Consider the following 5,782-nt stretch of genomic DNA (forward strand, 5'->3'; position numbering starts at 1 on the left):
GCTGCTGTTTTCTTCATAAAATCTGGGGGCATTTTTTACTTACATTTCCAGAGGAAAGAGAAAAATAAGAGACCTATGAAAGGTTAATATGACCTACCTTGTCAGAGAAAGACTGTTGCGCAGTAAGCAAAGAACACAGTTTTAAATTCCTGAGAGTTTTCTCCCCATCTATGATGTCCCCAAGGGTTTCTAAAAGCTACTGGCTTAGCAGAAAAGTTGGCAGCTAAAAGCTGCCTGAACATTAGTTTTCTTTCTACAACCAGGTGAGTGTATGGGGCAGAAACACCAGCATTTCATTCACAGCTGCTGCCCGGCGCGGGCGGCCCGGAGCCGCCCTGTGCGGGTCACGGCCGGTTCCATCCGGCTCCGCAGCGGGCGGGAGCAGCCACCGCGCCCCAAACTGCACCACGCTGCTGCCGCTCCGAGGGGTGTCGGGGAGGGCGGAGGGTGCCGCGAGGGGCCAGAGATGCACGGGGAGGCACCGGAGGGGATGAGTGAGGGGACATGTGAGAACACACAAAAGGGGACATGCGAGTGAGCAGAGGTGTAAAGAGCCGCGGTTGGAGAAATGGAGGAGGCAAAGAGAGGGGGGCGCAGCAGGAAGCACCTGATCCCTGACCACATGGGGCAGAGGAACCGAATAAGATGCAAGAAACAGTGAAAAAAAAAGGAGAAGAAGAAGAAGAAGAAAGAATAAAAAGCAAGCAATGGCAGAAATAAACCTGTCATGGCCTCACCGAGAGGATGAGGAGGGCCTGAAAGTAAAATGAGGTGAAAATGTCCATGTGCTGTGCTGAAGTTGAGCCTGAGGGTGTTTTCCCAACATTTTGTCTTTTTTGTTCCTCAGTACCCAAATCAATAATTCCTAAAGTTTATATTAATTGCAAAATAAATCAATAAAAGTGAAATTTCCTGGATGTAGACTGTTTTGGCCGCTGCAGTGAGTTCTAAAGAAAAAAGTTACAAAGAAAAGTTGTAAAGAAGTGTTTTTTGAGATTCTAAACAAAACTGTTCAGACAGGTTCTTTACCTTTTCACATTTATGTTCCATGAATGGTTGAGATCAAGTAGCTCAAACAGCCCATAAAAGTAAAGTTTCACGTAGATGCATGTCAATGAATTTTGATAGGATTGCAATATTTGTAGTTCATGCCCAGTCCATTAGTTACAGTCCTGAAAACACGCAAAGTGAGCTACTGTGCCATAACGTCTGAGATAGCAATACTGTACTCCTTTGCCTAAAGGAGGAGGAATGGTGCAGACATACCTCTGACCTAACTTCAGTAGGCAGTGAAGCCATGTAGCAAAGACTGAGGCAGGAGGAAAGAGCACCAACTATTGTCAGGGGAAGGTTACCATTCCCCCTTTCCTATGCACTCATGTTAATGAAATCTTGCTTGGAGGATGGGAGGATGGGGAAAGCCTGGAGGCTTTCAGCTGCCTTCCCCTCCCAGTTCTTACCTCTTGTCTATTGCTTAACATGGAAGGAGTTGGGACTCTTTACATAATTAATCCATAAATTAAGTTTATAGAGCTGAAATATTGCAGCAGTTAACTGAAGTCAATGTCCTAACACAATTTGCTAAAAAATATTCTGTAAGGGCCCTGAGACCTAACAGCCAAACCATTAAGAAGAGGGAGAATGTGCTCAAGGCTCTTGCACTTGCTTCTTATATTTACAGCACATCTGAGGGCAAATACAAGGTTTACCTCTGAGTTCCTTTTCGTATGCTGATCATTGGATCATCGGGAGCATATAGAACCCTATTTCCTTTGCACAGCATAAAAGATGAAGAGCAGAGATCAGAAATTACCTTACAACTTTTTTTTTTTTTAACCTATTCCTGGAAATTAAGTTATTTGACACACAGGAATTCAGAATTCTTAGCCTAGTCTCTTGTAAAACAATCAAAATTTGCACTGTATTAGCTAGTCTGGTTTTAAAATTAGACCAAATTGTATGTCTGATTATATTTTATAACTTTAAAACTCTTCAGACAAAGAACTATTGCATTAGTGAACACAAAACAAGAACATTTTGTAACATGTTCATGATGCATATGGACAAAGAGAAAAGTTATTGTTCAAAAAAGTTAATAACTGCAAACTTTGTTCTAATCACTACTGAATTTATGTAGGAAGAACTCAATTATTGCTCTGATAACCACCTTGAGACTATCCAGGTTGCAGAACTATCCACGCTGTTGATACTGTATCTGCAGAGCTTGTAGACTGGAGGAACAATGTGTTCTAAAGAAGGTAATTTCTTGCCTGTACTTAGGGGCTAGGATTCTGAATTAGATATAGGTCAAAATTCATCTGAGTTTGGAAACTAGTGACTACAATAGATGTAATATTGGCAAGCGGAAGCAGTTGGGCAAGCAAGGAGCCTTATGGAGGCAAAATACTGGTAATATATTGAGGTGTTGGTAATCTGCTGAGCAGCATTTTTTTTCTCTGTCCAGTTTTCTAGGCTCTAAGTAAGTTTGAAAACATTCTGTCAGCTTTTTCCATCTTTAAACACTGTGTTACAGCACTTTCCCAGAAGGTCTAGTTTTGGAGTAGGCAGAAGAAGAAATTGAAGTTGGGTCGCTCGTTTCCCTAATGCATGACTCTTGGTACCCAGTCATTTTGGTACACTGGCTGCACCACCACAACCTTTACCCTAAATTTTAGAGAGAGGTAATCACACCTACATTTTATGGTCTCAAGTGATATACATGGCTTGTACATGTATGTGTACTGCCAGTCCATGAAGTTCTGTTGAGACTTTGGACCTTGCTCTTGCACAGATAAAAGTTCATACAGAATACTGCCTTTGACACTGCTTGACAGACCTTATGTGAGTTTCTGTGTATGTTTTGCATATCAGTCCTTTAATTGCATCCCACACATTTCTCTGCTTTGGGTAAAACAGTCTCTTCTCAGACGGCTCATAGTGCATAGAAAACTACTGTATTTATGAAAAGACAGCAATCAATTGATACATTCTTCTAAATAGAATTCTTCCTTGATTATGAGTTCACATAATGATGTGGTGAAACCATGTAAACCTAAGAGTATGTTTGATATTGTGCAGGTTCATGACCTAACAAGGAATAGCAATAGATATACTTGCAAATAACCAAAGTAATTTTTTTTTTTTTTTTTTTTTTTTTTGTGAGCAGCAAGGTTTGAAGTTTTTTTCTTGTTTATTATCTAGATCATTGGCACACTGAATTGGTGTATATGTAATTTAAAGATTGAACATGATGGATCGCATGCCAGTTACTGCCATTTAGTCATTCATAGAAACAGTGCCATTGTCATTTCAGTTCATTTCACTTTACTACCAAGGTTAAACTGAATGTCATTCAGCCTTCTAAATAATCTGAAAATATTTTGTGTTCATTTATTTCAATTCAGTTGTGAAAATCGAGTTAATCAGAAAATAATGACAGATGACATTTTTATCACAAGATTCTGGAATAGAATTAATTTTTATAAGAATTATTGAACAAAATAGGAAGATGTATAGGGCAGTATAATTCTGTGACAAGCTCACTTCTGATTTCAGAAGTCAGTCTTAGCCAGTGCACTTTCAACCTGCAATAAGTAACAGCCTACATGGATTAGCCAAGATCAAATCATGTCAAACTAATTTATTTCTTCCTGTAAGGTTTGTGCAACAGACCTTACAGATGAAAAGGAAGCAATATATTAGAAGTTAAGTATTTTGCTTCAGTAAAGCTTTTGGCGTTGTTTCTCGTGATAGCATTACATGCAAGCTAAAGAAAATTGTCTAAATTCATGTATGATAAGATGATTGAAAAACTAATTGGAAATCCACAGTCACAATATTTATTAATGGTTCACTGTCAAAATGGGGGGGATTTATCAAATGAGATTCTTTAAGATTCTGTTCCAAGTCTGATGCTATTCAATATTTGATTTAATGACCTTGAACAGTAAATAGGCCTATTACTTCTGTAGATAATACCAGGTTAGGATAAAGTACAAGTACATTGGAGGATAGGAATAGAATTCAAACAGGTTTTGAAATATTAAAGAAATAGACTGTGGAATATGATGAAATTCTTTATGATACTGTAGGTTATGTGAAACATACTATGCATAGATGTAGGAGAGAGAACAACTCACTATGCAGCAGTTTTGCAGAACTGGAGATAAGGATACAGGATCACAGAATCAGTAGGGTTGGAAGGGACCTCTGGACATCATCTAGTCCAACCTCCTAAAGATTTCCTGGTGCTGGTTCCACTGGGACTTGAACCCAGAACCTTCAGCATGTAAAGCAGATGTGATAACCACTACACTATCCCTCTACCCCATGATCATTTATCAGTCTCATTGGAAAAAAAAATAGTGGCAAGATAATGAAACACTGGAGTAACGTGTGGAGAGATTTTGGAGGCACTGTTATAAAAGTTTTGAAGAACAAACCAGACAACATCCAATAACCTCACTATTGTTGATATTTCCTTAGACCAGAAAGATAGCCTTTGGTCCTTTCCAGTTCTGTGGTTCTGTGGCTATGATTCTGTAAGTCTGTGATTCACAACTATGCTCCTTTGAATCTCTGTATCTCTACCTTATTCTATTTGCATGATATAGTTGATGTCGTGAGAACAGCTGTGATTGACGTTAGCTTGGAATCTTGTCTTGGAGCCAGAAAAACTGTTGTCTGGAAAAAGTACATTGTTTTTTAAAGTAACACTGGTTGCATACAGAAGCAAATACCAACCAGAGGAAAAGAAAAGCTTAGAGATTCATTATTATGAATTTTAAGAACTACCAACATGGAAGACCATGAAGATACGATATCTTACTATTAATAATACTGTAAAACCAATGCTATATGATCTGAATATACATATATGCATGTTAAAAATGCTTCCTTTAAAGAGAGTCTATCTGTGATATCTTAATAATACTGTAAAACCAATGCTATATGATCTGAATATACATACATGCATGTTAAAAAATACTTCCTTTAAAGAGAATTGGACTGTGATTTTATCAGCTCATTTTAAAATTTATAGCTTATTTTTTAGATTTTTAATTAATGTTTGGCCTTGCCAAATCACTGATAACTTCATCTTTAAGAAGCTGAAGATCTGGTTCTTGTATCGGAACAAATTTTATAGCTTCTGAAGTTTGCTGTTGTTGCATCTTTTTCATTTGGGATGACTTTGGAGGCCTGTGGCTAGTGCAGTTTCCCCCAGGGCTCAGTCCTGGGTCCCATCCTGTTCAACTTCTTCATCAATGACCTGGATGAGGGGACAGAGTGCCTCCTCAGCAAGTTTGCTGATGATCCCAAGCTGGGAGGAGTGGCTGACACACCTGAGGGCTGTGCTGCCATTCAGAGAGACTTGGTGAGGCTGGAGAGTTGAGCAGAGAGGAACCTCCTGAGGTTCAACAAGGGCAAGTGCAGGGTCCCGCCCCTAGGAAGGAATAAGCCCATGCAGCAGTACAAGCTAGGGGCTGACCTTCTGGAGAGCAGTTCTGCAGAGAAAGACCTGGGAGTGCTGGTAGACAACAAGTTGACCATGAGCCAGCAATGTGCCCTTGTGGCCAAGAAAGCCAGTGGTATCCTGGGGTGCATTGGGAAGACTGCTGCCAGCAGGAGGAGGGAGGTGATGCTGCCCCTCTCCTCAGCCCTGGGGAGGCCTCATCTTGAGTCCTGTGTCCAGTTCTGGGCTCCCCACTACAAGAGAGACATGGAGCTACTGGAGAGAGTCCAGCGTAAGGCTACAAAGATGATCAGAGGGCTGGAGCACCTG

General features: G+C 40.1%; 1 non-coding gene across 1 annotated transcript; it reads right to left on the reverse strand.

The window, feature by feature from the left end:
- Positions 1-4,251: 4,251 nt before the first annotated feature.
- TRNAV-UAC (transfer RNA valine (anticodon UAC)) lies at positions 4,252-4,321 on the reverse strand. Its single transcript has one exon. It is a non-coding gene; the product is annotated as a tRNA-Val (tRNA).
- Positions 4,322-5,782: the final 1,461 nt, after the last annotated feature.

The sequence above is a fragment of the Rhea pennata genome, chromosome 1 (assembly GCF_028389875.1).
Source record: "Rhea pennata isolate bPtePen1 chromosome 1, bPtePen1.pri, whole genome shotgun sequence".
In the NCBI taxonomy this organism is placed as follows: domain Eukaryota; kingdom Metazoa; phylum Chordata; class Aves; order Rheiformes; family Rheidae; genus Rhea; species Rhea pennata.